Source organism: Hippopotamus amphibius, chromosome X, assembly GCF_030028045.1.
Source record: "Hippopotamus amphibius kiboko isolate mHipAmp2 chromosome X, mHipAmp2.hap2, whole genome shotgun sequence".
Taxonomy (NCBI): Eukaryota; Metazoa; Chordata; class Mammalia; order Artiodactyla; family Hippopotamidae; genus Hippopotamus; species Hippopotamus amphibius.
In genome coordinates this window covers 123,660,048-123,684,974 of record NC_080203.1, presented here as the reverse complement: position 1 = coordinate 123,684,974, position 24,927 = coordinate 123,660,048, and positions in this window count along the sequence as shown.

The following is a 24,927-nucleotide window of genomic DNA, read 5'->3' as shown; positions in this document are numbered from 1 at the left end:
CACTATTATTGTGTTACTGTCAATGTCCCCTTTTATGGCTGTTAGCATTTGCCTTATGTATTGAGGTGCTCCTATGTTGGGGGCATAGATATTTACAATTGTGATATGTTCTTCTGGAATGGATGCCTTGATCATTAGGTAGTGTCCTTCCTTGTCTCTTTTAATAGTCTTTACTTTCAAGTCTAATTTGTCTGATATGAGTATTGCTACTCCAGCTTTCTTTTGACTTCCATTTGCTTGGAATATCTTTTTCCATCCCTTTCCTTTCAGTCTATATGTATCCCTTGGTCTGAAGTGGGTTTCTTGTAGGCAGCATATAGAAGGGTCTTGTTTTTGTATCCATCAACCAGTCTGTGTCTTTTGGTTGGAGCATTTAATGCATTTACATTTAAGGTGATTATTGACATGTGTGTTCCAATTACCATTTTCTTAATTGTTTTGGGTTTGTATTTGTAGGTGTTTTCCTTTTCTTGTGTTTCCTCCTTAGAGAAGTTCCTTTAGCACTTGTTGTAAGACTGGTTTGGTGGTGCTGAATTCTCTTAACTTTTGCTTGTCTGGAAAGCTTTTGATTTCTCCCTCAAATCTGAATGAGATTCTTGCTGGGTAGAGGATTCTTGGCTGTAGGTTTCTCTCTTTCAGGACTTTCAGTATATCCTGCCATTCCCTTCTGGCCTGCAGAGTTTCTGTAGAGAGGTCAGCTGTTATCCTTATGGGTTTTCCCTTATATGTTGTTTGTTGCTTTTCTCTTGCTGCTTTTAATATTTTTTGTGTGTGTTTAATTGTCGTTAGTTTGATTAATATGTGTCTTGGTGTATTTCTCCTTGGGTTTATTCTGTATGGGACTCTCTGTGCTTCTTGGACTTGGTTAATTATTTCCTTTCCCATGTTGGGGAAGTTTTCCACTATAACCTCTTCAAATATTTTCTCAGACCCTTTCTTTTTTTCTTCTTCTTCTGGGATGCCTATTATTTGAATGTTGGTACGCTTAATGTTATCACTGAGGTCTGTGACACTGTCTTCTATTCTTTGTATTCTTTTTTCTTTTTCCTGCTCTGTGGCATTTATTTCCCCCATTCTATCTTCCAACTCACTTATTCGTTCTTCTGCCTCAGTCATTCTGCTGGTTATAGCATCTAGAGTATTTTTAATTTCAGTTATTTTATTATCCATTGCTGTTTGTTTTTCTGAGTTCTTATGAACTGTTTCTTGTACTTTCTCTATTTTGTTATCGAGATTTTGTATCATTTTTACTGTCATTACTCTGAATTCTTTTTCAGGCATTTTTCCTATTTCCTCCTCATTTATTTGGTCTTGTGGGTATTTTTCCTGCTCCTTTGCCTGCATGGTGTTTTTTTGTTTCCTCATGGTAGTCCAAACTTTTGGGGTTGCTTGTCCTGGCGATAGAGGTGTTTATAGAAGACTGTCCAAGCCTCAGACTAATGTCCAAGTGTTGGGGGTTAAACAAATACTAAGTCTAGGAAACACATACATGAATAAGACACACAATTACTGAATCCATTAGGACATAATTCTCTGGAAAGACCTGCCAGAAGAACCCCAGTATGCTATCAGATATTCAAAGAGAAACCCAACAGAAATTGACAACTGAAACAGAACAAATCAGAGACAAAAGCAAAAGCAAACAAACAAACAAATAACACCTTACACATACAAACACTAATCCAGGGAGATTTTGTAAGCTAGAATCAAATATAGAAAAGAGGTAGAGTGCCACCAGAGAGAATGGAGATTCTCAGAATGAAATTAGACAATTATACTAAGAACTAAGATAAAGACAAAAACCTAATATTAAATACCAAGGTGGTGCATCATCTGGAGAATAGAGCAAGGAGTCTGAGCAGATCGATAGTGTTGCTTATAAGTATGTTAAGATAAAATAAACTAAAAATGGATGGAAGAAAGGGCAGCAAAAGAGCATAGTGTGATTGGAAATATGCAAATAAAAAGGAATAGAAATGTATAAAAGATAGGGATGAAAGGAAAGTATGAGAGATATATTGTCCTTACTACCAAAACCTTAGCTAGAAAGAGAAGTATATAAAAAGGCAAAAAAATAAAATAGAATAAAAAAATAGCATTAAAAAAATTATGTTATAAAACTTGTAGACCCCTTAGGACTAAGATCGTAATTAATAAAGGAAAAAAAAAAATCAAGAACTGATCCCAGAATGGACCAGTTCAATAGGATTGATACTAATATTTCTGTTTCCTTAGAGCCTCAGCTGTAAGTGTCCTTCTCCTCACCTTGGGTTTTTTTTGCATTATTCTGTGACCAGCAGAGCTTCCTTTATTGTTCCTTTGTAAGCGTCGGTGTGTGGGGAGGGAGAGGGTACAATAGTGGCTCCTTTCCCTAGGAGTGAGTGAGCAGTGACGCACTGTTGTTCCAGTCGGGCTTGGAGGTGCCTGTTTCAGAGGGACGCTGGTGGCTCAGGTGTAAACAGAAAGTCTCAGAGTTGGGCCTTTCTCGGTTTTTTTTTTTTTCCTCAGCAGCCTCCCTGCTGCCTGGGTTCCAAGGAGTTTTAATCTAGCCCCGCCCGAGGGCCTGAGGGTACTTGTTATCCCTGAGTGCCTTAGGTGGCCCACAGGGCGTCTCTCTACTGCCTGTTGCAGAGGTGCCGAAAGAGAGAGAGAGGCTATGCCTACAGTTCCCCCCCCTCACCGGGAGCCTGCAGCATCCAGCCGCCATCATGGCCGGGCAGCTCTCAGGGGCTGGCACTCCTCGCCACGGATCTCTTCCCTCCTGTCCCCTCGGTCTGTCACCTTACTGGCAACAATGTTTCTCACCCTGAAGCAGCTCTCCGGTTGCCAGGCTCCCGCTCCTGGACCCTCTGTTCAGCTGTGGATCGACGTCTCAGTCCGGGAATGCTGAGCTGCGCTGCGGACCCTCCGTATGTTTCTCACTCCCTCCCGTCTGCCACAGCTCCGCCGCTTCACCCTCTTTGAGCCATCGTAGATGCCTCCCTACCGGTTATGTCGGGATCCTTGCGGTCCTTTCTGGTGTCCAAGGTCGTCTGCTGGTGTTCAGCTGGTTCTCTGTGGGAATTATTGTGTCCTTCGGTGCATTCCCAATGCATCTGTGGAGAGGGATGCATTCCACGTCCCTCTACTTTGCTGCCATCTTTTTTCCCCCTGTGTTTGGTTTTTATATATTATTTGTGTGAAAAGTACTAGAAACCTCTTACAGTACAGTACTATATAGCTGATTGTGTTAGTTGGGTACCTAGGCTAACTTTGTTGGACTTACGAACAAATTGGACTTATGAATAAACTCTCAGAATGGAACTTATTTGTGTGTAGGGGACTTACTGTAATTGGTCTGTTCATATTTTTTATTTCTTCCTGGTTCAGTCTTGGGAAATTGTACCTTTCTTAGAAGTTGTCCATTTCTTCTAGGTTGTCCATTTTATTGGTATATAGTTTCTGGTAGTAGTCTCTTATAATCCTTTGTATTTCTGTGGTGTCGGTTGTAACTTCTCCTTTTTCATTTTTGATTTTATTCATTTGGGCCCTCTCCCTTTTTTTCTTGATGAGTCTGGCTAAAGGTTTATCAATTTTGTTTATCTTTTCAAGAGCCAACTTTTAGTTTCATTGATCTTTATTTTTTAGTTTCTATTTCATTTATTTCTGCTCTGATATTTATGATTTCTTCCCTTTTGCTAACGTTGGGTTTTGCTTGATCTTCTTTTTCTAGTTGTTTTAGGTGTAAGGTTAGGTTGTTTATCTGAGATTTTTCTTGTTTCCTGAGGTAAGCTTGTATCACTATAAACTTCCCTTTTAGAACTGCTTTTGCTGTGTCCCATAAGTTTTGGATCATCGTGTTTCCGTTTTCATTTGTGTCTAGGTATTTTTTGATTTCCTCTTTGATTTCTTCAGTTAGCCATTGGTTGTTTAGTAGCATATTCTTTTGCCTCCACAGTGTTTGTGTTTTTTGCAGTTTTTTTCTTATAGTTGACTTCCAGTCTCATAGCATTGTGGTCAAAAAAAGAGCTTTGGCATTCTTTTTGATCCCTTCCTCAGTGAAGCTATCTACACACCAAGTGCAAACAAACAGAAGGGTGTAGGTAAAAATCAGGTCAGAGAAGGGAAAAAAAACTTTTGAAAGGATTTCCTTTTTCTGAGAAAACAGTGCAATCATCTTCCCTTTCTGCCTCTAGGCTATTGGACATCTTCCAACTGAGAGATCTTAGCTCTTTCTTGCTAGATATGATTTGTGCACAAACAATACCAGAATTTGTTTGAGAGTCACTTATGATAGCAACTTATAAATTGCTGGGCAGGGTCCATGTCTTATTTATCTGTTCAGTCTCCAGACCTATCATAGTGTAGAACTCCAAATAAACTCAATTTCTCAAATTGAATCCAACAAGCCAAACCAATAGCCCGACCCCTTATCACTATCTTTGACCCTAGTAGCTGTGATAACATATGGCAGGCAGGATGAGTCTACTGGTAGGGAGTAACAGATATCTACTCAAAGAAATATACACTAAGGATAGGAATAGGAATCGGGAACACATTAAAAAGAAACAAATTTCATGCTGGTTCCAGTGTACCACATTAGAAGGACCACAGAAGAAAAGGTTGGGATTGTGTTGGTTAGGTCATAATAATAAAGGTAGTTTGGAAAGCACCTGACACTAGATACCAGCTATTTATGGTCCTTCCAGTTCATCTACTTGGATGTAATATTTGGGAAAATATCTGTGGAAGGCATTGATCCACATAACTACAGTGAAGGAAGAGCTGTGCCATGTCTGCTTCCCTCTCTTCTGTCAGCAAATTGGCTCTCTTGACTGTCCCATAAATATGGCAGAAGATGTCTGTCCCTATCATTTCTTTTCTTTTCTTTTTTAAGCTCTTTATTGGTGTCCCTATCATTTCTAAATTTACATCTCCTTTGTCCAAATTTCCAGTGGAGACACATATGTGATCTTGATTCCAGATCCCAATTCTCCAAAGAGAGAAATGGGTCTGCTCAGCTTGGGTTAGTTTCTATACCTGACCCAATATTCAAGGATCAAGGGGTGCATTAGGTAGTTAGAAATATGACTCAGGAACCACTCTTGTCTGGGTGAACAGTTCTTGAGACGGAAGCTGGTAGGGTGGGCAGAGAGCCTAGAAAGCCTCTAATACAATGAAAAAAAAAAAAAAGAAAATTTACTTTTCCTCAGTGAGGAAAGAAAGTACAAAATGAACAAGTTATATGGACAAGGCAACCAATAAACAATATATGCAAATTTATGGAAGGCAATTGAATTGGATCAATGGCTGTCATGAATATAATTGATTCATCTACTAGCACAGGAAAAACCTCACCAGCCTTTTTAAATTAAAGCTTTCTTTTCAGAACCAAACCCGAGAAATGGCTGGGAAAAAGAATACCTGCCCAGTATGCATACCCCTTCTTCTATAAAAAGAGTTGGGGAATTTTTCTGCACAGCTTAAAGAATATATTCCTCAGCCTCCTGTGTAGCAAAGTGTTGCCCATGAGTTGTATGCTGAAATTGTCTGCATATAGCAGTACTTCTCAGGAATAGTTTCTTTTTCTTTTTTTTTTAAGCTCTTTATTGGAGTATAATTGCTTTACACTGTTGTGCCAGTTTCTGCTGTACAACAAAGTGAATCAGCTGTATGTATACATATATCTCTTCTCTCCCGTGACTCCTTCCCACCCTCCCTATCCCACCCCTCTAAGTCATCACCCATTATCGAGTTGATCTTCCTGTGTTATGCAGCAGCTTCCCACTAGCTATCTATTTTACATTTGGTAGTGTATATATGTCAGTGCTACTCTCTCACTTTGTCCCAGCTTCCCCTTCACCCCCTACCCCGTGTCCTCAAGTCCATTCGCTACATCTGCATCTTTATTCTTGCCCTGTCACTGGGTTCATCAGTACCATTTTTTTAGATTCTATAAATATGAGTTAGCATACAGTATTTGATTTTCTCTTTCTGGCTTACTTCGCTCTGTATGACAGACTCTAGGTCCATCTACCTCACTACAAAGAACTCAATTTCATTCCTTTTTATGGCTGAGTAATATTCCATTGTATATCATTGCCACATCTTTTTTATCCATTCATCTGTTGATGGTCATTTAGGTTGCTTCCATGTCCTGGCTATTGTAAATAGTGCTGAAATGCATATTGTGGTACGTTCCTTTTTGGATTATGGTTTCTCAGGGTATATGCCCAGTAGTGGGATTGCTGGGTCATATGGTAGTTCTATTTTTAGATTTTGGTTTTTTAAAATTAATTAATTAAATTTATTTATTGGCTGTATTGGGTCTTCACTGCTGTGCACAGGCTTTCTCTAGTTGCGGTGAGTGGGGGCTACTCCTCGTTGTGGTGCGTGGGCTTCTCATTGTGGTGGCTTCTCTTGTTGCAAAGCACAAGCTCTAGGCACGTGGGCTTCAGTAGTTGTGGCAGGAGGCTCAGTAGTTATGGCTCATGGGCTCTAGAGCACAGGCTCTGTAGTTGTGGCACATGGGCTTATTTGCTCCGCGGCATGTGGGATCTTCCTGGACCAGGGCTCGAACCCGTGCCCCTTGCGTAGGCAGGTGGATTCTTAACCACTGTGCCACCAGGGAAGTCCCTATTTTTAGTTTTTTAAGGAACCTCCATACTGTTAGGAATAGTTTCTTTTGTTTGTTTTTTAAAGGAGCACATAGCTAGCATATGTCCTTTACACTTTTCAAGTCTTCCCCTTCATCCTAGCTAGAATACAAACATGATGATTGGATTCCCAGTATCCATTCTGCAACATGAGATGATCTTGAGGATGGTAATCATACTCTAAGAATGAAGGAATAGAAATATAGTAGGTGGCTGGGTCCAGGATGATACTTTAGAGTTATTATATTGGGTTGGCCAAAAGTTTGTTCAGGTTTTTCTGGAACATCAAACCCAAACAAACTTTTTGGCCAACCCAATACTATCACGGCACTGCTTAACTACAGATTTCTTTTTTTTTTTTTAATTTTATTTTATTGGCTGTGTTGGGTCTTTTTTGCTGTGCATGGGCTTTGTTTGGTTACAGTGAGTGGGGGGCTAATCTTCGTTGTGGTGCACAGGCTCCTCATTGCCGTGGCTTCTCTTGTTGCGGAGCACGGGCTCTAGGTGCGTGGGCTTCAGTAGTTGCAGCACATGGGCTCAATGGTTGTGGCTCACGGGCTCTAAAGTGTAGGCTTAATAGTTGTGGTGCACGGGCTTATTTGCTCCGCGGCATGTGGGATCTTCCTGGAGCAGGAATCGAACCCGTGTCACCTGCATTGGCAGGCGGATTCTCAACCACTGCGCCACCAGGGAAGCCCGTACAGATTTCTTTTATATAAAAGGGACATAAACCTCTGCCTTGGTTAAACCTTTTTTTTTTTTTTTTAAATCTCTAGTCCCCGTAACTAGCAGCTGAATATAAATCCTAACTTGGTTAATGAGCCTCTATTCAATGGGGGAACATTATGTGATTGACTGATGGTGACTGATGAAAACAAAATTTATGACAAGACCCATTAAGGAGACTGGTTTTTTCTGGTCCTGATCCTTTATGTTTTCATAGTGGCTAAAATCTGTTAAAATGATGTACACATAAGATGGATAAACTCATGTTGCCTTTAAAAGAACACTCTGTAGAGGTGATGAAAATGTGCTTTGAAGGACTGCAGGGAGTATAATTGACTGACGGCCCCAGCTTCTGGATTCTGAAATCCATCTCCAAGTTTGAGTCAAGGCCTTGACTCCCAAGGGCTGCTCCCAGCCAATGGTGTGTGGCAGGAGTAGCAAGACAGGTTTTTTCTGAAGGGACATGGGATTCCTCCAACGGCCAACTTTGGCTTGAGGACTCCCTTATGGCCTTGCCAAACCTTCCTTAGACTATATGGCAGCACACTTCTGCCCAATCTTCTCCCCCTCGCTTCTTCACACTGAGTCAGCCTCGTGTCATGGTCTCATGACTCTCTAGCTTTCCTGGCTCACTCTCCATTTTCTTTCATGGGCATTTCTCTTAGTAAAATCCTTGTATGTTTAATCTTATCTTGGCATATGCTTCTATGAAAACTTGGACTAACGCACTCATTTGAAGAATCTAAACATTTTCTCCATTCTTGCAGCCAATCTATTTTATGGGCCAAATTTATGCAATGATAGATGGTTCTTGGGCAAAAAAGGCATGGAATGTCAGGTTCTCTCCTCTCCTTTACTCTTCTATCTTTTTTTTTTTTTTTTTTTATATGTGAGTTAGCATACAATATTTGTCTTTCTCTTTCTGACTTACTTCACTCTGTATGACAGATTGTAGTTCTATCCACCTCATTACATATAGCTCCATCTCATCCCTTTTTATAGCTGAGTAATATTCCATTGTATATATATGCCACATCTTCTGTAGCCATTCATTTGTTGTTGGGCATTTAGGTTGCTTCCATGTCCTGGCTATTGTAAAGAGTGCTGCAATAAACATTATGGTACAAGTTTCTTTTGGGATTATGGTTTTCTTTGGGTATATGCCCAGGAGTGGGATTACTGGATCATATGGTAGTTCTATTTGTAGTTTTTTAAGGAACCTCCAAATTGTTTTCCATAGTGGCTGTACCAACTTACAGTCCCACCAACAGTGCAGGAGAGTTCCCTTTTCTCCACACCCTCTCCAACATTTGTTGTTTCCAGACTTTGTGATGATGGCCATTCTGATGGGTGTGAGGTGATACCTCATTGTGGCTTTGACTTGCATTTCTCTGATGATGAGTGATGTTGAGCATCTTTTCATGTGTTTGTTGGCCATCTGTATGTCTTCTTTGGAGAAATGTCTATTTAGGTCTTCTGCCCATTTGTGGATTGGGTTATTTGCTTTTTTGGTATGAAGCTGCATGAGCTGCTTGTATATTTTGGAGGTTAATCCTTTGTCCGTTGTTTCATAGGCAATTATTTTTTCCCATTCTGAGGGTTGCCTTTTAGTCTTGTTTATGGTTTCTTTTGCTGTGCAAAAGCTTTTAAGTTTCATGAGGTCCCATTCATTTATTCTTGATTTTACTTCCATGATTCTAGGAGGTGGGTCAAAAAGGATGTTGCTTTGATGGATGTCAAAGAGTGTTCTGCCTATGTTTTCCTCTAGGAGTTTGATAGTGTCTGGCCTTATATGTAGGTCTTTAATCCATTTGGAGTTTATTTTTGTGTATGGTGTTAGGAAGTGTTCTAATTTCATTCTTTTACATGTTGCTGTCCAATTTTCCCAGCACCACTTATTGAAGAGGCTGTCTTTTTTCCATTGTATACTCGTGCCTCCTTTGTCAAAGATAAGGTGCCCATATGTGTTTGGGCTTACTTGTGAGTTCTCTATTCTGTTCCATTGATCTTCCTTTCTATTTTTGTGCCAGTACCATACTGTCTTGATCACTATGGCCTTGTAGTATAGTTTGAAGTCAGGAAGCCTGATTCCACCAACTCCATTTTTCCTTCTCAAGATTGCTTTGGCTATTCGGGGTCTTTTGCGTTTCCATACAAATCGTAAGATTTCTTGCTCTAGTTCTGTGAAAAATGCCATTGGTAATCTGATCGGGATTGCATTAAATCTGTAAATTGCTTTGGGTAGTACAGTCATTTTCACGATGTTGATTCTTCCAATCCAGGAACATGGTATATCCCTCCATCTGTTTATGTCATCTTTGATTTCTTTCATCAATGTCTTAAAGTTTTCTGCATACAGATCTTTTGCCTCCTTAGGCAGGTTTATTCCTAGGTATTTTATTCTTTTGGTTGCAATGGTGAATGGGAGAGTTTCCTTAATTTCTCTTTCTGCTCTTCCGTTGTTAGTGTATAGGAATGCAAGAGATTTCTGTGCATTAATTTTGTATCCTGCTACTTTACTAAACTCATCAATGAGTGCTAGCAGTTTTCTGGTAGAGTCTTTAGGGTTTTCTATATATAGTATCATGTCATCTGCAAAGAGTGATAATTTTACTTCTTCTTTTCCAATTTGGATTCCTTTAATTTCTTTTTCTTCTCTGATTGCTGTGGCTAACACTTCCAAAACTATGTTGAATAATAGTGGTGAGAGTGGACACCCTTGTCTTGTTCCTGTTCTTAGAGGGAATTCTTCCAGTTTTTCTCCATTGAGAACAATGTTGGCTTTTGGTTTGTCATATATGGCTTTTATGATGTTGAGGTAATTTCCTTCTATGCCCATTTTCTGGAGAGCTTTTATCATAAATGGATGTTGAACTTTGTCAAAAGCTTTTTCTGCATCTATTGAAATGATCATATGGTTTTTATCCTTCAATTTGTTGATATGATGTATCACGTTGATTGATTTGCGTATATTGAAGAATCCTTGCATCCCAGGGATAAACCCCACTTGATCGTGGTGTATGATTTTTTTAATGTGCTGTTGCAGTCTGTTCGCTAGTATTTTGTTGAGGATTTTTGCATCTATATTCATCAGTGATATTGGTCTGTAGTTTTCTTTTTTTGTGACATCTTTGCCTGGTTTTGGTATCAGGGTGATGGTAGCCTCATAGAATGAGTTTGGGAGTGCTCCGCCTTCTGCAATATTTTGGAAGAGTTTGAGAAGGATAGGTGTTAACTCTTCTCGAAATGTTTGATAGAATTCGCCTGTGAATCCATCTGGTCCTGGGCTTTTGTGTGTTGGGAGATTTTTAATCACTGCCTCAATTTCTGTACTTGTGATTGGTCTGTTCATGGTTTCTATTTCTTCCTGGTTCAGTCTTGGAAGATTGTATTTTTCTAAGAATGTATCCATTTCTTCCAGGTTATCCAATTGATTGGCATATAGTTGCTTGTAGTAGTCTCTCATGATGTTTTGTATTTCTGAGGTGTCCGTTGTGACTTCTCCTTTTTCATTTCTAATTCTGTTGATTTGCATCTTCTCCCTTTTTTTCTTGATGAGTCTGGCTAATGGTTTATCAATTTTGTTAATCTTCTCAAAGAACCAGCTTTTAGTTTTATTAATTTTTCTTATGGTTTCTTTCCTTTCTTTTTCATTTATTTCTGCTCTGATCTTTACGATTTCTTTCCTTCTGCTCACTTTGGGGTTTCTTTGTTCTTCTTTCTCTAGTTGTTTGAGGTGTAAGGTTAGGTTGTTTATTCGATCATTTTCTTGTTTCTTAAGGTAGGACTGTATTGCTATAAACTTCCCTCTTAGAACTGCTTTTGCTGCGTCCCATAGGTTTTGGGTTGTTGTGTTTTCGTTGTCATTTGTTTCTAGATACTTTTTGATTTCCTCTTTGATTTCTGTAGTGATTCCTTGGTTGTTTAATAGTGAATTGTTTAGCCTCCATGTGTTTGTATTTTTTGCAGTTTTTTTCCTGTAATTGATATCTAGTCTCATGGCGTTGTGGTCTGAGAAGATGCTTGATATGATTTCAATTTTCTTGAATTTGCTGAGGTTTGATTTGTGACCCAAGATGTGATCTATCCTGGAAAATGTTCCGTGTGCACTTGAGAAGAAAGTGTAGTCTGTCGTTTTTGGATGGAATGTCCTATAAATATCAATGAAGTCGAGATGGTCTAATGTGTCATTTAAAGCTTGTGTGTCTTTATTTATTTTCTGTTTGGATGATCTGTCCATTGATGTAAGTGGGGTGTTCAAGTCTCCCACTATAATTGTGTTCCTGTCGATGTCCCCTTTTATAGCTGTTAGCATTTGCCTTATGTATTGAGGTGCTCCTATATTGGGGGCATAGATATTTACCATTGTGATATGTTCTTCTTGGATGGATCCCTTGATCATTATGTAGTGCCCTTCCTTGTCTCTTTTAATAGTCTTTACTTTCAAGTCTAATTTGTCTGATATGAGTATTGCTACTCCAGCTTTCTTTTGACTTCCATTTGCATGGAATATCTTTTTCCATCCCTTCACTTTCAGTCTATATGTATCCCTTGGTCTGAAGTGGGTTTCTTGTAGGCAGCATATAGAAGGGTCTTGTTTTTGTATCCATTCAGCCAGTCTGTGTCTTTTGGTTGGAGCATTTAATCCATTTACATTTAAAGTGATTATTGACATGTGTGTTCCAATTACCATTTTCTGAATTGTTTTGGGTTTGTATTTGTAGGTGTTTTCCTTTTCTTGTGTTTCCTACTTAGAGAAGTTCCTTTAGCAGTTGTTGTAATGCTGGTTTGGTGGTGCTGAATTCTCTTAACTTTTGCTTGTCTGGAAAGCTTTTGATTTCTCCCTCAAATCTGAATGAGATTCTTGCTGGGTAGAGTAATCTTGGCTGTAGGTTTCTCTCTTTCAGGACTTTCAGTATATCCTGCCATTCCCTTCTGGCCTGCAGAGTTTCTGTAGAAAGGTCAGCTGTTATCCTGATGGGTTTTCCCTTATATGTTGTTTGTTGCTTTTCTCTTGCTGCTTTTAATATTTTTTCTTTGTGTTGAATTGTCATTAGTTTGATTAATATGTGTCTTGGTGTATTTCTCCTTGGGTTTATTCTGTATGGGACTCTCTGTGCTTCTTGGACTTGGTTCATTATTTCCTTTCCCATGTTGGGGAAGTTTTCCACTAGAACCTCTTCAAATATTTTCACAGACCCTTTCTTGTTTTCTTCTTCTTCTGGGATGCCTATAATTCGAATGTTGGTACGTTTAAGGTTATCACTGAGGTCTCTGAGGCTGTCTTCTAGTCTTTTTATTTTTTTATCTTTTTCCTGCTCTGTGGCGTTTATTTCTTCCATTCTATCTTCCAACTCACTTATTCGTTCTTCTGCCTCAGTCATTCTGCTGGTTAGAGCATCTAGAGTATTTTTAATTTCAGTTATTTTGTTATCCATTGCTGTTTGTTTTTCTGAGTTCTTATGAACTGTTTCTTGTACTTTCTCTATTTTGTTATCGAGATTTTGTATCATTTTTACTATCATTACTCTAAATTCTTTTTCAGGCATTTTTCCTATTTCCTCCTCATTTATTTGGTCTTGTGGGTTTTTTTCCTGCTCCTTTGCCTGCATGGTGTTTCTTTGTTTCCTCATGGTTGTCCAAGCTTTTGGGGTTGCTTGTCCTGGTGATAGAGGTGTTTATAGAAGACTGTCCAAGCCTCAGACTAATGTCCAAGTATTGGATTAGACGAATATTCAGTCGGCTATGTCAGGTTCTCCGCAGCCCTTTCCGGTGTCCGAGGCCGTCTGCTGGTGTTCAGCTGGTTCTCTGTGGGAATGACTGTGTCCTTCCGTGCATTCCCAATGCATCTGTGGAGAGGGATGCACTCCACGTCTGTCTACTTCGCCGCCATCTTTTTCTCTCCCATGTGTCTAGTCTTAACTCTACTCTTCTATCTTTAAAATGAAGAAAAAAATAAAGGGAAAAAATAGAGGAAAATGAGGAAAAACAGAGGAAAAGGAATAATCACCTATAGTAAATTTTTAGTGGAGGCTTTTGGTAGTGTGCTGTGCTCAGAAGCCTAAGATACTGAGAAGAATGAGAGATACGATAATGTAGTCTCTCTTCTGTTAGCTCATAATTTGGCTGGGATATAAGACAGTGGAGAGAGGCTTTGCCCTACACAGTGTTCACAAAACAAGGCATACCTAGCTCTGCCATCTGTAATGTGTGGGAGGTAAGAGGGTGGAGGATTACATGGGAGGATTTTATAAGCCAGGCCCGAAAGTGGGGTGTATAACTTCCTGCCTACATTGCATTGGCCAGGAATCTGTCACATGGAAGGCTGGAAAATGCAGTCTACCTGGGAGCCAAGGAGGATATGGAGATAGGTTTGGGGAAACAGCCAGTTTCTGCCCTAGCCACTTAGAAGAGGAACAGTGGGGCCTTGGTTTCCTCAACAAGGGGAGTTTCTTTTCACAAGGACATTTCCATATAGTGCTCTCTCTTTATCAATGCTCTGGCTGCATCACTGCATTAGAAAGTATAAATTTTTAAGGAGAGATATAATATAATAAAATATTGTATAGTAGTCAAGCTATCTTAACACCACTTATTTTACTTGGAGATTTGTTATGCAATCAAGTATTCCCAGACTATTTTGAACAGATTGCAAAGCTGCCTGATCAAAATTCTCATTTCTTATTTATAGGCAAATTATAGTTCAGATCCAGATGTTGAATGGGGGAGCAGGTAGGAAATTTTATCTTGTGCTTCATAGGCATGTCAAGTGAAAAGATGAATTATATTTTCTTTTAAGATGCAGATATAGATGGATATGAATTGGACCCTGAATGAAAATATATTTAGGATCTAATCAAATTTCTATGAATTTGGATACAGCAAGGCTATTTTGTAAATTCAAGAGAAAACTTTTTCAATATGATAATAATACTCTGTACTAAACATCGCTCAAAGATGGAAATTTTATTTTTAGAAGTGCATCAAACCGAATCCACCCTTTACTTTGAATTTTGCCAATTTGGGGGGATAGGGTAGGGAAAGGAACATGTGTAAAATGTTCTTAATAACATTTAATCTAACATCTGCTAGACTGTCAATATATATTTTTCTAACTTGTATTAGCTATTTGGCAATTCCAGCTGCTTGGTAACAGTTGTAGGATATCAATTTCTCCAGATTGCTAACTACTGCATGAGACCACACAAAGTCAGAATTAGATTAAAAATGACATTTGTAAAAGGATAGCAGAGTAACCCAAAACAGCATTTTTTAGTTTGTTTCCACCATACTTGCAGTTAAAGAAATTCTCTTGCCAGTAACACTGTATGAATTCAGCACTTTAAATTCAGAAAGGATCTTAAAGGTCAACTAGTCCAACCTTTTCATTTCACAGTTGAGAGAACTGAATATCAAAAAAGCTGAAGGTTATGTAGCTAATTACTTACATGGCCATGTTTGGAAGCCAAGTCTGTCCATCCATCCATCCATCCATCCAACTATCCAATCAACAAATACATGTTAAGTGCCCACTGTCCAGACACTGGCTTGATGCTGAGGATACAGTGATAAACCAGACCAGACATGGTTTCTTTCTTGTAGAAAGACAAACACTAATCAAATAGTTATATGAACATATTCCCATGAAGAACTACACTATGTATTGAGAGCATATAACACAGGCTGACCTTGTCATGAGGTTTATGCTGGGAGATGAAATTTGAGTGTGTGTTAACTAGGTGAAGAGGAGGAAGAATGCACCATGGAAATCCATGTGGTGTGATAGAAGTAAGATATAGCATATTTAATGAGCTTGAAATAGGCCAGTGGAGCTGGGGTGCAGAGAGCAAGTGAGAACATGATTGAAGATGGGGCTGAAAGATAGGCAGAGGCTATAGAAAGAGACCATCTCTTGTCCTAAGGAGTTGGTGTGGGGATGTGAGGTTTGGACTTGAGCTGCCGTTTTGCTACAGTGAGGGGTTAGCCAAGGGATCAGCATGAAAGCCCTGAGGATGGTGCCAACAGCATGGAAGGCGGAGAAGAAACTACATAGTGAGAAACCAGATCCTTGGTGGCACTGCGTGAGCTACACAGTCAAGTCTCATGTGAATAAAGAGTTAGTGTGGTACCATTTAGTTGTGGTTTTTATGATTTAAGTGTTTAAATTGGATTTTTTGTCACTTGTAACCAAAATGATTCCCTCAAATAGGGTGTCAGCCAAATTAACATGGCAACCAACCACTGTGTAGTTGTTGAGATGTTTGTCATTTTTTTTTTTTTTTTAGTAATTGATGAATACTTAAGTGAAAATGGATTGGCTGTTCATACGCTTAACTTTGAAGCTCTCTACCTCCTCTCTTAGGTTAGGTTCAACCTCAAACTGTCTGATGAATCTGTCCTTCTTAAATCATTCGTGGGAGTTACCTGCTCATAAAATGTGTCTTTTAATGAGGAAATCTGACAATGGCTCTTCATTTAAGTCAGTAATTAAGGATATCATGAACAGGAACATTGTTTCAGCTGCCAGTGTTGTACCTTTTATCCTTAAGCCAATAGCTTGAAAGAGAGAGGCAGATGACTAAAGATATCTCTGAATAAGCCTGGACAGTTAGCCTTCCTGGGTTTCTGGTACAAAAGGGAAATGACTGTGAACCAGGAGTTCTCTGTGAAAGAGGGTGATCCTTCTTTTTAGGACTTTACATCTTTGTTTGGAAAAATGAGACAAGCTTCCATCAGCAGTGATCTCTGGGGAGATAGGGAAGATTGCTAGGGAAGATTGAGTTTGAGCCATAAATTTTCAGGATTTTTACTTTATTTGTTTTAAAAGTAGATAATACATCATGTGGTTTAAAATTCAAAAAGGTATTATAGTAAAAAAAAAAAAACTCCTTCCCTTATCCTGCAGGTACCCACTTCCCTTTCCCAAAGACAACTAGTGTTGTCAGTTTCTTGGTTATGTTTTCAGAGACGTTTTATGAATATTCAAGCAGGTACATGTAAATATTTGCTAAGATCTTTGAAAATTCAGTGGTGAGTGTAGAAGTAGGAAAACCCATGTATTAGTTTCCTAAGACTGCCGAAACAAATAACCAGAGACTTAAGATAAAAGAAATGTATTCTCTCATAGTTCTGGAGGCAGGAGGTCCAAAATCAAGGTATCAGCAGGGCCATTCTTTCTCTCAAGTCTCTTGGGAAGAATCTTTCTCTGCCACTGCCTATCTTCTGGTGGTTTCTGGCAATCCTGGGCATTCTTTGGCTTGTAGGTGCATCACTCCAACATCTGCCTCTGTCGTCACGTGGCATTCTAACTGTGTGTTTCTGTGTCCAAATTTCCCTCTTCTTACAAGGATACCAGCCACTGGATTAGGGCCCACCCTAACCTAGTATGACCTCATTTTAACTTGATTACATCTGCAAGACCCTATTTCCAAATAAGGTCACATTCACAGGTACTGGGAGTTAGGACTTGAGCATATATTTTTAGGGGACATAATTCTACCTACTTCAATCCATAATGTTATAATTTCAAAACTTAAAGTGGGCTTTGTAAACAAGTGGAGTTCAGTTCACCTTTGGGATATGGAATGGAGTTGACAATTCTCTCGTTTAGGGGAAAACAAATACCCAAATGGATTTTTCTCTTCTGTAGGCAAGAAGCAATGACCCACAGCAATAAATTAAGATTTCTAAACCTCCAGTGATGTCAAGAAACCAAGCTGTTCTGGATGCAAATGAAAGAAGTTATCTGTGTAGTGTTTACATTGGTGAGTTTTTTTCCCAACTTTTTGACTCCTATCTATAATAAGAAATACATCACGACCTAGATATACAATGTTTGAAAATATATATATGAATAGATATAACTGAAACAAAGTCTTGCTCTATGAAACAACATGTACCTTTAGTATTTGAGATGAATTTTAATCTTTTCTAGTTTGCCTTTTTTCATTAATTTTTTTTTTTTCTCAAGACCACTAATGGGTTGCCACCTGCAGTATGAATAACACATTTTGGTGATATTTTCTTCCCTAGGAAGGGGTTTATAGATTTCAATGCCTGCATGTTATTGCTTGTTCTCATGGAGGTGTTTGTGCATCACAGGAATAAAATGGAAGATTAATCTTCACCTCCCCAAGGAGGACGGAATGGCTGTGAAAGGGAAATGATGAGCTAATCACCTTGGTTCAACATAGATTGAACTGTTGGTGTTGTACACGCATGTTACTCAATTTTATGTTAGTCTGATTAGGACAAATGTACTAATGTTGGGCTTTTGTGTTCTAGTGTCTTCTTGGAGTCCTAAGACCGAGATTAGGGAGTGAGGGCTGTCAGTCATTTTGGAAAATCCTGAAACTGAAACAGCATTGGGTGATGTCTTTAAGGGAGAAAGAAATGTCTCTGGGACCTCTCCTCCAGGGAGAAGAGACAGCTCAAGGACGTTTCTGTTGGTGGAGTGGAAAGGAGATGAAAAAATGAAGAGTAAAGTTAACTCTTTCGAACAGCAGTGAGGCCAGGGCGATTGGCAGAGGTTCTCTTCTGGGACTAGTTGTGAGCTGTGTTACAGGTTGTTGTCGTGGATGCTGTTAGTTCCCACACATATCCCTTTTAAAGACCCCTGATGCCATCCCTCAGCAGCTATGAGTGTTGCCTGTTCATCCCTGCCTCTTTCTCTGGAGAATTGCTCTCAGCAGAATGGGAGTCTCCTCATCTGGGAGGTTATGTTATCCCATTCCCCAAGTGGCTATGGCCAATGACAGACTGACACAGGGGACAGAAGGCTGGCCCCTTTGCCTTCGAGGTGGTACTATCCTCTGTGCAATTTGTGCTTCAGATTTCCCTGTGGGATCAGGTTGAAGCTGAATTCCCAGTAAGACCCCATGATAACTTCACTCCTTCCCCTGTCCCATCCTGCTTCCCTCATTCCTCTTCTCTCTCCCAGAAGAAATCCAATGCCTAAGAATTCTCATCTCAGGTTTCAGTTCTAAGGAATCTAACCTAAGATAGTTACTTCTGTGTTGTAACTTCCTCAACTAGTAGTTTTATCATTACTTATTATTTTTTATTATTACTACAAGCTGCAGCCTTGCATTTGCATTTCACTTCAGAAATTAGGGAAGCTGATCAGGATCATGCTTTGGGCGAAGCAATACAAAGGAGTGATGCAGGAATGCAAGGGAAGTGAATCCTGGGAGTGGACAGTGACCAGCAGCAGGGTCATCAGTGGCCCCATGGGTGGAGGGAAGGAGTGGCTTCAAACCAGGAGGGGACTGAGTCAGCTGGAAACCAACCAAGACAAATTCCTGGAAGGAGTAAATTTTCCCTCTTATTTGTGGAGAGGAGTCAAAGAAAGGCTAGACTTCTACTAACAAGTGAGATGGGACATAAATTGTTGTAATTTAGGGACCAGGAGTTAATTGATTTCATCTTGTCTGTATGGGCTATTGGCATTATTTGTTTCCAAGTGCTGCTGTAACAAATGACCACAAACTTCGTGACTTAAAACAACAAAAATTTATTATCTAATAGTTCTGGAGGTCAGAAGTCTGAAATGGGTTTTTAGGACTGCATTCCTTCTGAATGTTCTGGCAGAGAATCTGTTTCCTTGCCTTTTCTGGCTTCTAGAGGCCGCCTGCATTCCTTAGCTCGTGGCTTCTTCCTGTCTTCAAAGCCAGCAGTGTAGCATCTTCGAATCAATCTCTCTCAATCTCTCTCTGTCTTCTTCTGCTTCTGCTATCATATCTCCTTCTCTCTGACTCCTCTTGTGTCCCTTTTATAAGCACCCTTGTGAATACATTGGGCACACCCAGATAATCCAGGATCATCTCCCCATCTAAAGAGCCTTTACTTAATGATATCTACAAAATCTCTTTTGCTACATAAGGTAACAGCATTCACAGGTTCTCTGTATTAGGTCATGGACATCTTTGGGGAAGGGCATTGTTCAGCCTACCACAGTTAGGGAAACTTGGACACAAAAATTATATTTTCCTTTCAACGTTTGCTTCATGTTCAATGCCTGGAATCAATTTCGCTGAGTTAATGTCTGCACTTACACCTCACTCCTTTAGCACAAGAGTTTGTCCATGTCAGGGTTTGGGACTGGACCAGGGTAGGCCCCTGCCTCTATTACTGGGGACACGGGTCTGTGTCACACATGCTCAGGGATTCAGGGGCTGCATGGTATGGCTGTGCCTATCCGTAGACAAGGCTTTCTCCTGGGATGATTGGACAAGGGCAGAACCATGAGTGGCATCTCCACTAGGTCTGTGCAGCACTGACTTTTTGACTAGATCTTTTGGGAACTCACTAAAGCCAAAAAGGAAAAGATGAGATGATTCTTTGCTGGCCACTAAGAGTGTCTGCATATATCTGGCTGATATTTTATATCCATTAAGGAAGAGAGGGGATTTAGAGAAAGAATCACCACCAGTTCCACTCTAGCCTCACTCTCGGTCTTTCTCTCTCCCCTAGTTTGTCATGTATTATACTTCTTTACAATTTTTCCAACATCAAAATCAGGAGTAGAGCTCCAGACATAGTCTGTAGTCCATGTAAATGAATCCCAGAACTACTGTTTGGTAAGATGCTAAGATAAAGTGGCATATGCTTCTTTCTCCATTAAATAAAAATTCCTTTATGGATAGCAACTTGTGATTAATGTCAGTCAAGGGAGGAACGGTGTCATTTGATATCAGTAATTTTTCCTTTGTGTTTCTCAAATTGCCATGAAAGGTCATTGAGAGTGAAGTTGGCTAGGCATTATTTTGCCCAGTAAAATGCATTTGACTGAAAATTTTCCCGTTTTCTGTCTTTGCATTGCTGTCCTGATATGAAAGAAATTATTTGACCCCTCAGCAAGGAATGCATGATGCCTTCCGCCCCTCAGACCTTGAGTTCATGCTTTTGAGTCTTCCCTTTCATTAATCTCCCTGGTCTTCTCTCCCTCTCCCTCTCCCTCTATCCTGTTCAGATTTTTCGTCCACCGTATTATGTAAATATGTTCTTCATTCTAGCGCTTCTTACCTGAATAGGCGCCTGGTCAACATGTGGATGGTTTGGTAAGAGCTGAAGCTGGAAAGCTAGGCTACTGTCCTTTAAAGATACTTGCAGTATTTTAAAAAATCATCTGAAGATTTTAAGTTATTTGCCATCTAATTTCTAAAACCCACCAGCCATTTTCTCAGAATATTGGTTTGAGCCACATGATATTTATAATTCATTATTCCTAATATAATGCAGAAAAAGAGGTCGTGATTAAAAGTCAAAATCATTCACACTGCCTAGTTACTTTTCACTCTCTAAGATGTGGAACCATGTACTTGATGAATTCTGGGTATCACTGACATGCTTCGGAAAACCAAGTGGCTGCTTCATGGGTATTTCTTCAGTCTTTAATATTTCTTGCTAGCTGACTGTGACAATTTTGTACAAGGCAAGAATATCCTTTCTTAATATGTTTCCTTCAATCCCCAGGAATATAAATGAGTTAATGATTAGTGCTATGAAGCATAAGGGATTCCATATCACTCTAATATGTTTCTGAGATTTGAGCTATTTATTTTGCCAGCTCAATGTTTTCCCAATGCCAGGAAGAAATCTAACAAGACTGGAAACCCTTCAATATTCTTCACATGGGAGAGGACAGAATAGAACCCAATCTGCAACCAACTTGTCTTAAGTAATAATAATAACAATAATAAAGAAATAAAAGATTTTTGTTTAGTTCAACAAAAAGCAATAATGTGCTGTTAGGGGAAATAAGCAAAATTATTTCAGAACTTGCCAAAGTATATGGAAGGCATTTAAAAAATATTAGGCAGAGGATTTTGTAGGTACATTTGAATTGATTGAACTTTTATCTAGGTCAGTAATAGGTATGAGCCAAATAGAAAATCATTTTACCATTGAGAGCCATTGACCTAAGGGAAACATTTTTATTGACAACCCCCAAATAAAAATACAATGTTACAAGTTTCTTTAAGAAAGACAAAACAAAAAACAGAGGTAAGTATATTATTCAATAGATTTTTAGAATTTTTAAACATTTATTATGAAAATTTCAATCATACACATACTTAGAACAGTATAATAAATTCCCATATTCCATCACCCAGTGTCAATAATTATCATTTTACCAATCTTTCAACTTTTTTTCAAAAATAAGAACTACTTGAGTAATATCTTACAGATATCCTATTTAGTTTCTTGCCTAGTCATTTCTAAGACATCTCATGTTAATTTCAATAGATTTTCTTATCTCACTTCCTGAGAAGATAGGCTATTCAGTTTGAGATCTGCCATTTTCTCTTCTGTGTACTTCAAAATGTCTCAGAATTCTGTTCTATTTCCCCCATCTTCTCCCACTATTTCCTCAGAGAAATAGCATTTCTTCATGTGAAGTTAAACCTCCATATAAGTATTTAGTCACATCTGTCTCCTCCAGAGTCTTGTCCTATTAATTTTCTCTCCCCCATTTTCTATCTTTAGTCTTCCTCTTGGCTCTATTATATCGGCCAGTAAACACGCTCATATCTTCTCCAAACTCAAAAGGCAGAGCTACTGGGAACATCTTTTGCACTATCTTTCTCCCAAAACTGACTCTGACTCAAGCCTTCCCTTTTGTGGTATCCTTTTTCCACCTAGACTTGAAATCTGGGAAAATCCTTGATTTCTTCTTTTTCTTCCTCCAGCCAGGCTACAAGAATCCATATTTCTTCATTGAATTTGCATCTGCCCCAGAGTAAGAGGCTGTATTTTCCAAAGATGGTCTCAAAAATATCTCCCATCCCATATGGTCTTCTTCAGTGTGACCTTGACACTCCTGCTATTGGGTGGTAGGGTTTATGTCCCTTCCCCTTGATCTGGGTGAAACTTTGTGATTGCCTTGACCATTAAAATATGGCAAAATATGGTGACTTCTGGGATAGGTCATAAACATGCCATGCACTTTCCTCTTGCTCTCTTAGAGCCCAGCCATCATGCTGTTAGGAAGCTCTAACTAGCCCACATGGAGAGACCACATGGAGAAGTCATATATAAGTATTTCAGCCAATAGCTGGCCTCAACCACCAGACAGGTGAATGAGGAAGCCTTCAAGATGACTATAGCCACCAGTCACTGTCAAAACTTCCCAGCCAAGGTCCCAGACATTGTAGAGCAGAGACAAGCCATCCCCATAATGCACTGTTCAAATTCCCGACTTACAGAATCTGTGAACATAATAAATGGTTGTTTTATGCAAGTTTTTGGTTGATTTGTTACCCAGCCATAGCTCTGGAATACCCAGCCTCCCCTTCCTCACTGTGCTTGCTCTAGTTCACACACACATCCTCTTGGCCTGATTTCTGGACTAGGCTTTTGTCCTTAAGGATCTCTCTAGTGGATTCAATGCTGCCTCCTTGTCTAACCTGAACACGGTGCTCTCCTGTTTTTGAAATACTTTTCTGTTACATTTTTAATTTGCTTCCAAACACTGGGGAATAGGCAGGGCATATTACAGCAACCATTTTGCAGGTAAGGAACTGAGATTTAAGTAAAGAGAGGTTTAAATGACTCTCAAAGTAGTTTGTAGAACTGGAACTAGAACTGTGAAAGGGGACTTACTCTAGATTGTAGAATTTCTCAGACACATTTTCCCACAGAATCCTTTCTGGAAACACCTATCAGCATTTGAAGGACACTGGTTTCCCAAGGAACATAGTTTGAAAAATACCCTTCCAGTCGAATTTCTTCTTTTTATAGATCTAGCTTGGGAGATTTCATTTCCAAGAGATAAAGAAAACATACAAAAGGGACAGGAACTGGAGTGCAAAGTTGTTCTGCCAAGTCTCTGTACTTGCTGTATGTGGTGAGGTTTCCTTTTTTTGGTGTGCTTGCACCTTTAGAGTATTTCTGTCAGCCTGGCTCTAGGTGTCTCAGAAGAGAGAGGAAAAGATGTATTTGGATGTGTCAATGCCCTTCAGCCAAAGACCACTGTAAGCACACTTGATTAAATAAATTGGGTTTATTACTCATTGCAGGGAATCATGGGGTCCCTCAGTAAGAGGGTATTAGAACATATTATAGGATTCAGGCTCCAGTGGGTTGAGTTAGGGGAGAATCTACGGAAGCAGAGGAGTGTGGTCTAGACGGGTTGCTCTCAGAAAGTGAGGACAGTGCAATGATTGGTCATTTTGTGGGTGTCATAGTGACCTTGTTTGTGTTTAAAATTGTGACGTAGTCTTATTTCATTTCATTTTATCATGATCTCAGAGTAACCTTGTTGAGGATGATATTCTGTGAGTTTATGTTCGACAGGAGAACTAAAATGGCCTGGCTGTGAGAGTTAAACGAGCTTGTAAAAATATTGAAGTCTAGTTGTGAACATCAGATTAGCTTTGGATATCAGAGGTTGCTTTTTTCTTTTTTCACAGGTCATTATTCTTAATCATTTTTGGTATTAAAGAGCAAAGCAGATCTCTTCATCTGGGGCTAAGACTCTTCCAAGGGAGCCTGACCTTGTTTGGGATGGGGTCTTTATTGCTAGGTCATAGGAGACAATTAAATTAAAGCAAAGAAACCTTACAGGCAGTTGGCCAAGAGATTCAGTGAGTGGTATCAGATTCTTATTGCATATAATCTTTAATAGAATAAAAGAGATTATTTTAAAAACCCCAACAACTCTTATAACCAATGTCTTTTAGAATTTTGAGCCTTTCAATCACTGCTTTATTAGGAGGAACATCCTCCTGATTTGGGCCAAGAACACTCACTGAATTGCATTAGAATGGAGAGAGAACATTTGTGAACTCAGAACCTGGCTCATAAAGCAACACTTGCCCATTTCACTGATTAGTGTTAGATTTAGGACTAGAACTCAGGCCCCTGACCCCCAGTTCAGTGCTATTAAATTCCCAGTGCCCTGCACATGCACGTAGGAGTTGATATTATTCACAACGACATCCGGAGACAATTGTTTCTGTCCCTTTATGGCCCTTAATAGATATGTTTCCATGGAAACGGTTAATAACATTTTAAATAGTTACTTCAGAACTCATAAGATCTGATAATCATTCCTGTATTTTATGATACACCTCCCGTGTTTGTGAAGGATAATGACCGTGAAAGAAAAGTGAGCATTTTCTCTTTACAGCAGTGTAGCTCGTCATTAATTGATCATCGTCTCCTATTAGTGAGATATCTTTGATCCTGCTAATTGAAAATGAGACTGTTTTCCTAAGCACAGAATAAAAGCAATATTAAACTGTTTAGTCTTTGTCTGCTTAAGGGCCAAACATTAGTTAAGTGAGTTTATAGGAACAATTAATCAAAAAGTTTAAACAACTGATTTTTTTTAATGATTTGCCAGCCACACTGGCTGAGGAACTCTCTTACTTAACAGATTGGGTTTCCCAACATCAGACAAGTAATTTTAGTGAGGTTGAGGGAGCAGAAAGGGGACCAGAAGATAGAATGAGCATATCATCATCATCATCATCATAACATAAGCATGATGCTCGCACATGATTATTAGTGCTTAGAAGTGCTGTGAAATGTAATTATTATTCACATTTTACAGATAAGGACA